The 9,521-nt window shown below is 48.4% G+C and overlaps 1 protein-coding gene across 1 annotated transcript in view; it reads right to left on the bottom strand.

The window, feature by feature from the left end:
- The window catches only part of Prkce (protein kinase C epsilon), a 481,124-nt gene that overhangs the window by 362,627 nt on the left and 108,976 nt on the right, over nt 1-9,521 (bottom strand). The gene's annotated exons all lie outside the window — the stretch shown is intronic.

A 9,521-nucleotide genomic window follows, 5' to 3' on the forward strand; every position in this document is an offset into this window, starting at 1 on the left:
GAAGGCACACCATAGGACCCCAAGAAGATACATAACTCAATGAAGGCCACCATAGGACCCCAAGAAGACACGTAACTCAATGAAGGCCACCATAGGACCCCAAGAAGACACGTAACTCATCTGAGATGATGCCAGCTGGAGCAGCAGGAAAGGTCATCAGGAGATGCAGAGACCAATTAGGAGGCCACTGCATCGTCACTGGAGGACAGACTGGACTGTGGGGTGGGAAGGAGTGCTCAGATTCTGTGTTTACATCTTCTGTGCTCTGCATCCTGATCTGGAAGCACTTAAGCACTCCCTTGCCATCATCCAAGGAGATAAGGCGATAACAATCATGCAGAAATGTCTGGGGAAGTCACTTCAATTTCAAACGTCACAGAAGGCAAGCACAGGCACACATCTGTAACTCCAGCACTTAGGAGGAAGAGGAGGCAGGAAGATCTGGGGTTTGGGCTAGCTCTAGCTCCATAGTCTCATCAAGTCAGCCTGGGCCACAATGAGATCCTGTCTCAAAAACAAACTAAACAAAGAAACAAACATAGAATGCTCCCACACACTCAGGGAAGCATGAATAAATTCTTGCTGATAGGAGGATTTCATTAGCTTCAAATATTGTTAGCACTGCTGTGAACATCTGCATGGAATCCATGTCTACACATCTGTCCCATGCAGACACACACACACACACACACACACACACACAGAGAGAGAGAGAGAGAGAGAGAGAGAGAGAGAGAGAGAGAGACAGACAGACAGAGAGACAGAGACAGAGTCACAGAGTCACAGAGACACAGAAAGAGACAGAGAGACACAGATACAGAGAGTCAGAGAGACAAACGGAGACAGAGAGACAGAGGCAGATATATAGACATACACATACCCGCAGGGTAACCTCTGTATGAAGACATACCCCCAGCAGCTTGGTTAACATACTTCTTTACCACATGACCATGAGCGACTTACTTAAAGTCCATAGCCTTTGTTCCTCATGAGTAACTAGGTTTATGACGCAGACTATGAGAGTTGAAGGAACACCATATGAAGAAAGGGTGAGTAAAAAGACTGCTCCATAAGGGAGTCTCAAAGCACCTTCCCTCTCCAGTGCTGAACTCCTGGGACTCACTGCCACCAGACCATCCAGACTTCAGAGGGGCCCCGCTTGTGGAAAACCGTGAAGTGTCCCCAATTCTATTATTGCTGTACTATCCTGTTTACCATTAGGAAAAACAACTTCCTTTACCACACCCTGCTGGGGTTGTGTCACCCTGCTTCCTCTGGTCAACGTGATACCCTGGATTTGGAGTCAGCCTAGGGAATGGGAGGAGCTGGGCCAGGGCCCCAAGGCCCATGGGAAAGGGTGTGCTGGCTCTGTGCAACCTGGGTGGATCCCTCTGGGAGAGAGGGTCAGAGTCAGGGTGACCAGGAATCCTGGCTGAATTCATTGATCAGGAGGCAGAGCTGGAGTTCAGATGGTTCCAGAAGCCAAAGCTTGACTATCTCCCTGGGCCTGTGACTTGGAAATGGCCTTGGCTGGATGCCACCTCTCATACTGCCTGTTCTGTAAGGTTACACACAGTGTTGTGCCTGCCTCCTAAGTTCAGCTCACCCCAGACCAGAGAGATTCAAGTGAATGGAAAGGAACAGGGTGACTCAACATGAGACAGGAAAGAGAGAAGGAGACTGGAAAACAGAAAAGCTAGGAATGCTATCACTGAGACCACGCCAAGTATCCTATGTAGCCCCCTCTCCTTCTCCCATGGGATTCTGCACTGTCTTGGGTTCCTAACTTAACATAAGTTTTTAAGAAACACCTCTAAAGGGGAAGGCTAGAAGCTTAAAAGCATGTTAAGGCCACCCACATTATGACCAGGTCAAGTTCAGTTCACCTTCATGAGTCTATGAAACAGGGAAGCCATTGAAAACTCCAACCACGGTAAGGGCACTCCCTGCTATATATCCCAGGTGAGGACCCCACCCCTTGGATTGCCCAGGCAGACAAAATCCTGCTTCTACTAGTCCCAAGTCTTTCTGAGAGGGCTCCTCCCTCTAAGGCCGTGTAGACAGGCTCCTTAGGTGAACAGCATCAGAACAGAAAGCTGGGCAGTGACAGATAGCTGTGGCATTTGGGCATGGTCATAACAGGTAAGGAGAGTGCTTGCTCTGCAGAGCCACCTGAGGCAAGCTGCTGTGGGGCACAGGAGTGTGAGCATCCAAATCTTCTTCTCCCCATCATTCTGAAGCATCACCGCTCCCAAGGCCAAAGTACACTTGGGACTAGTTCTTCTCCAGGATGACTGTGTCAAGAAGCCCCAAGCAGGCAATTCATTTAAGTCTTGATTTTATAGGTGAGAAGAGAGAGGCAGAGAGAGAGATAGAGGGAGAGGGAGAGGGGGAAGGGAGGGGGAGGGGGAGAGGAAGGAGGAGGGGGAGGGGGAGAGGGGAAGAGGGAGGGGGAGAGAAAGGGAGGGAGGGAGAGACAGAGAGAGACAGATAGAGACAAAGAGAGACAGAATGCGACAGAGAGAGACAGAGAGAGATTAATAGTTGGTTTTTGTCAATTTGACACAAACCTAGACATAGCTAGGAAGAAGGAATCTCAATAGAGGAATTCCCTCCCTCAGATTGGCCTGTAAGCATGTCTATGAGACATATTCTTGATAGCTAATTGATGCAGGAGGATCTAGCCCCACTGTGGGTGGCATCATCCTTAGGCAGGTAGGCCTGAGGTGTATAAGAAAGGTAGCTGAGCACGCCAGGGGAAGTAAGCCAGTATTCAGTATTCCTCCACAGTCTCTGTTTCAGGGCCTGCCCTGTTCTTGCCGTGGCTTCCCTTGATGATGGACTATAAGCTGTAAGCCAAGGAAACCCTTTTCTCTCCCACTTGTTGTGGATGGCCCTGATATTCTGTATTCTGATGTTAATTCCACTCTCCTAGGAGGGGCTGCAGACAAGGAATGAGTCTTGTACTCAGGACTTCTTGTGAACCATCCCCTAATGAATACAGGAGCCAATCACTGAATGAGTAGGAGGCGAAACTTCAAGGCTGGACAGAGGGAGAGAGGGATCGTTTGGATCTTTTGGTCTTTTTGGATCAGGGATAGCATAAAGACAAGATGTCTTCCCGGCTTATGGTGAATCCTCCAGGATTCGCCACAGGAGGATTTAGATTTAATATGCTTACAAGATTAGCATTCTAGTTGTTGCAGCCAAAGATTGAGTTACCATTGTTTCTAAACTAAGTTTGTGTGGTGTTTTTCTTCTCACAGCGACTCGACTGAGTTCAAGAGAGAAAGGTACGGTGACAAAGCATGGGTTTGCCTGATGTGCACCACAAAGACTGTGAGGGTTTTGAAGCACAGGGATGTTGTGGTGGTGACCCACCAGTGGGAACTTAGAGAGATGGGTGGAGAGATTTTGGAGCTCTGGTGTTATGTGACCCACCAGTGCCCATGTGGTCCACTGGTGCTGGGCAGAGCTCGGGAACTGCCGATCAGATTTAATACTTCCAGCAACACCCATGTTTCTTTTGGTCAGTGTTTTATCACAACAGGGAAACAAACTAGGACAGACAGACTGGTTCCTGGGAAGATGACAGAGCCCTCTCTCTTTGTCATAAGTCTTTGGCAGTGAGGGAGAGTGACCTGCTGTTCATTCCTGGCCCTTAGTAACCATCAGTGCTGGCTGTTCATCTACTAAGGGAGGAGAGAGTTTTTCCTCTTTAACTAGCTCCTGAAAAGAACAGGGGTACTAATGCTTGCCTCAGAGGTGCTGAACAGAAGGTCAAGCATAACAGGTAGCAAACCTTGCTGCCTTTGTCCCTATCTACACCCCAAATCACATAACTGACCAAGATAAACAAACATGAACTCTCAACTCTTACTATCAAGAAGCTTCATCCTTAACAACCTGGACAGTCCTCCTGGGAACAGTGACATAGCCTCCAGCTGGCCCTAACTGCCAGAGATCATAGTTTGACAGCTGCTGATCCTAGGGGCCGGGGCAGATCTTCTTGGGATCATGGCATTCAAAAGTCTACCTGAGAGATGGAGGACTGTGCATCCTCCTGCGGCCGACACAGCCAGAGCACACCTGAACAAGGAGAGCATGGAACTAGAGCAGAGCTATGCTGGAAGACTCTTGCCTTCCACGGAAGAACACTGTATCTTATCCCAGAAAGCCTTTCTGGTTTAGACAAGGACACTACCACAGCCACCTTGCTGTCACCATTCCATGCAAAAGAGCCAAACCCTAAACACCTAACAAGGAAGAGCTCAAGAGACTTGTCACAGTACAGATACCATTCCAGGCCTCGCTGTACTGCTCCAGTTCAAGGTGAGGTGGGGTGGGGTGGGGCTGGGAGGGAGTTGGGATAGGGGGCTGGAGGTATTGAGACACTTTTTTTCTTCAGCTTCCATTTTTATTCCCCAGACTGCTGACCTCCACAGCCCCATGATGGCCTTCTCCACAGAAAGTCTGCTCTGCAGAGGCCACAGGTTGGTCCTATGTAATGTGAGCACATTGGCAAATACTCAACTCACCCACCGATAAGCTGCCTGCTGCCACTTAACTGTCCCAAGCATAGTCATCAGGTGGTGGCTGAAAACTTGCTGGGGAAGAGCCAGGATCAAGCACAAAGCCCAGAATAAGGTCAACCTACTAGGAAGGCAATTCAGAGATATAAGAATAGGGTAATAAAATCTGCAATTTCTAGGAAATGCGATTCCTGCATTTCTTTCTCAGAGTGAACTTTGAACATCCCTCCATACTTCCAAAATCCCTCCCCAGTACCACGACTTCCTTCTTGCCCAACACTCCCGGCTTTCTTTCCCCCTTTGGTACTTTTACTGTGATCTCTTGCTTTCTGAAGAAGAAACACTGAGTTAGGTACCAGGTCTCTGGATGCTAGCCCAATTCTGCTACCCAATAACCGCTTCTACTGGCATAAACAAACCACTCGGCTTTTCCTGCTCCCAGTTTCCCCACTGTCAAATTGGGCAATCATATCACCAAGAGCTCTTGGGAGGACGAAATGCTGAGAAGGAGATGCCCTTCCTTTACCCCACCCACTGGCCACAGCATGCATTCAGAATTGTGAACCACAAATCACCCAGGAAGCTAGAGCAGCCACACACATGGCTGCAGGTCCATCTTCAATGCCCTAAGCATTCTGTGCAAGTGTTGGGACCCTAGGGAATGTTTCTAGCCTAGGGACTCTGGAAACGAAGAAGCACCAGCCATCAGCCATGCTGGTGGTATTCCATCCTCATGCATCTACTCAAGCACACACACAGGCATGCGTGTGCACACGAACACACACACCACCCCATACTACCCCCACTCCAAACATGAATGAACACACATATAGACCACACACATGCACACATACCACATATGCACATACACACCACACACACATACATACTAGCCACCTACACATATACATACCAACCACCCTCATAAACATACATACCACATATACTCACAGACCACACACACAAACACACACATATATCAGTCACAAACTACCCTCACAAACATACATACCACACATATACAAACATACATACCACACACATACACACCATACACATACACACAACCCACATGCACATACATACACACTATACTTACATGCACACACATACACCCCACATGCATACACATACACACTATACATGCATGCATACACACACTCACACTCATACACACACACCACACATATACCCGCATACCATCTACACACACCACCCATACAAACATACCCAACACACACACACACATACACACACACACACACACACACACAAAGTATGTCATGAGTCATTCAACCTCCCTTGTGTCTAAGGCAAGTGAAAAGCCGGAAGAAAAGTTCTAAGAAAAGACACAGGAGAAGGAAGGACAAGATGGCCAGGATTTTGTCAACATCACAATGGGCATCTCTCAGAAGAAGGCTTTCTGGGCAGCAGAGCAGAGCAAGTGTTGTGTTGTGCTTGAGTCCTGCAGGCACACGCATAGGACTATGGTGAGAGGTCAACCTGTGGCCAACAGGTTCCCTGTCCCCACCCTCTGGGGAGGGAAATGGCAGTGCCAAGATAGAGGAACCTCTCATTAGCTGTCTGAGAGGCTCTTCCCCAGCAGACAGCCTGCAGCCTCTGCCAGAATAAAGATGTACCTAAGCCAGCCTCTGGAAGTCGAGTAAACACTTCCTGCCCGCTCCTTCCCGCCCTGCTTTCCTCTTGGGCCCTTGTTTTCCTATGGTTTCCAATCCACCTCAGTCATCGCCATTGGGGCCAACACAGGAAAGGAAGACAGCATGGTAAGGAAGCATGACCTGATCAACCCCCCTGTGCTCATCCTTCACCAGTGGATACCCCAAGCACATGCCCGGTGTCATTGCTGAACCTAGGTGTCACCTGATCTGAGTGCCCCAGAACTAAAAGGACACTTGGAAAGAACACTTCTGATGCTCCTTCAAGCCATTTCCCAATGCAATAACACTAGCCAGCCTAAACAATGGCCAGACATAAAGATTTTCCACTGACATTAATCAGCTCAGTAGTTCTTAACGACGCCCTAAGACCTGTGTAAAAAGAAAGCCTGCGCTTGTTCTCATTCAGCTGGTCTTTTTCACCCTGGGTAAAGAACCTCATTGTCTCCAAGTGGCAAAGAGCAGCCTGAATTTTAGGGAAGAAGAGGTAATCCACTGAGATGGAGCTCGTGGGGACTTGTGGGTCAGGAGCAGCCTTGTCCCCGTCTCAATTTCATCATCCACCTAAGACGGAGAGATAACCTTAATTGCCGCCTGCCTAAATCACAGGGTGTTTGTGTGGTTTGGGCTCTGCCCTGTGTCCTGCCTGCTTCTGCTAGGAAGGTACACAACTCCAGAGATCTTCATGTTGCCAAGAAAACGGGGGGGGGGGGGAGTCTCTCAAAAGCCCCATCAACACAGTAGAGAGACAGCACGCATATGACTTTTCAGAACTGAACCCTAAAACTACAATCTATTTTAGTGTGAAGATGCAGTCAAAAATTTGTCTTTCTAAAACAAAACAGCAACATCACACGCCTAAAAATAGAAAAAGCCACATCCAATGCTGCGTTTGAGACACAGGAAGCCTGGCTCCCACTTGCCCGACAAATCTAGATAGTCATTCTAGACTGTCCCTTGCTGTTGTGCCAAGTCCAGGAAAGAGGGAGAACAGACCAACACTCACCCAAGTGCAGCCCCTGCGAGAGGACTGTGGCACACACTGCTGTGATAGTAGCCACTCTTCTAGAAATCCCTAACCCCTAAGAAACCCCTAAGCTATCACCCTATGGGTTGTGACCCTTAGGGGGTCACATATCGGATATCCCACATATTAGATATCTGCATTATGATTCATAACACTAGAAAAACTACAGTTATGAAGTAGCAATGAAATAACTTTATAGTTGGGGGTCACCACAACATAAGAAACTGTATTAAAGGATCCCAGTGTTAAGAAGGTTGAGAACCACTGCCCTAAATAAAGAGCCACAGAAGAAATAGGGGGCTCTTACCTGTAGACACAGTATTAGGAGGTGCTTCTCAGCATCCACATCTTCTGGACATCCAGGAGTATAGGTATGAGTGATTGACAGCATGAGTATAAGGTCTCAAAAGCTCCCACCCACACCCGCCACTCTCTTAACCAGAGCCCTGGAACTAGAGGACGTGGAGACTAGCATTTGCTTAGCAAATTCTTAAAATCCTCAAGTCAATCTGTATGTGGGCCTTAGCTATAATCCTAAGATACAAAGCATAGCAAATAGCAATACACACACACACACACACACACACACCCCAAATCCCATGCTGAGGGAAACTATCGAAAGCCCAATGACCCTCAAAGGGGTGGAGCCACTGAGGTGGTGAAATCTTTGGGATGAGGGGCCTAGTGCCAGGTGCTCTGGTCACTGAAGGGAGACCACAGAAGTAGCCTGTGGGGCCCCAACACCTCCTTCACCCTGCTTCCTGACTGGGAGATAGAGTTTGCCCCACCACATGCTTCTACCTTCACTATCCGGCTTCTACACTATCCATGAAGAGATAGTGGGGGTCTGCTTAATCATCAACTGGAACCCCCAAACTGCCTGGCTAAACAAACCTTTCACTCAGAGGTTAATCATATTGAGTAATTTGTTATAGTGACAGTGATCTGACAAATATGCCTTTTAAAGAGAAAATAACTGTATCACAGATCAAAAGAGCTCAATATCAATGAGAAGCAAACTGCTGGATTGAAAATGATTTTGCTGAACTCCAGTCAGATGTGGAGTCATCCCTCACAGACTGCTCACCGGCAACTGAGCATGGGTATGAGCATGCACAATCAGTCATGCACATAGACACACACATGCACACACATGCACACACATGCACACACATGCACACACATGCACACACATGCACACACATGCACACACACATACATATATACATATACACATGCACACACATGCACACACATAATACATATACACATACACACACATGCACACACACACACACACACACACGAGTCTGTGCATATGGATGTGTGTATACACATTAGACACCTAAGCACAGGAATACATGAGCAAATACACTCCTCCCAGCATGCCACAGGGCATACGGTCTGGCCGGGGAGTGGCTACACGGAAGGGAAAAGGTAGGGGAGACAATAATGACTGGAAAGTTCCCCAGGAGAAGAGGGAGGAAGGCTCCCTGAGATGCAGCTGACTGACCCTTTGAAGGGTAGAGATGGGTAAAAACAAAAAGACCATCATTGCTACTCAAAGGAAGTCAGGAAGTCAGTGTAAGGAGTTGCTGGACATTGTTGGCTCCCATACAGGCAAAATCCAGCCAGACTCCAGCTGCTTAAAAGTGGGACTAATCTGATTAGAGAATTTTAAATTTGGATTTACTGCACAGTTCACCACCAATACATGAGAAAGCAGCAGCAGCAACAGCAACAACAACAGCAACAACAACAACAAAAACCTTTAAATCTTGCCCTCAAAGCTCTCCTACCAAAATGGCCCAGAATCTGCCAAACACTGAATTTGGGCTTTGCTGAGAGGAGTGCTCAGAGGGTCAACAAATACCTGTACCTAAGTCCTGCCCCAGAGACGGGGAACAGAAGGAAGTCTGGTCCACTCTAGGTATCCAACAGTCTCAGAGAAGACACATGAGGTGTGTGCAACAGCAAGGGCTACTCAGGGCTGAGATTTGTCCTGAGTTCTTGAACACTGTAATTGGTGGAGACAGCTGGAGAAGGGAGAGATGGCGGGAGGTAGAGATGGGGTGTCCGCCATCGGCGGGAGGTAGAGATGGGGTGTCCCCCATCGGCGGGAGGTAGCGATGGGGTGTCCGCCATCGGCAGGAGGTAGAGATGGGGTGTCCCCCATCGGCGGGAGGTAGAGATGGGGTGTCTGCCATCGGCGGGAGGTAGAGATGGGGTGTCCGCCATCGGCGGGAGGTAGAGATGGGGTGTCCCCCATCGGCGGGAGGTAGCGAT

This window comes from Grammomys surdaster, unplaced genomic scaffold (assembly GCF_004785775.1).
Source record: "Grammomys surdaster isolate TR1022 unplaced genomic scaffold, NIH_TR_1.0 149, whole genome shotgun sequence".
In the NCBI taxonomy this organism is placed as follows: Eukaryota; Metazoa; Chordata; class Mammalia; order Rodentia; family Muridae; genus Grammomys; species Grammomys surdaster.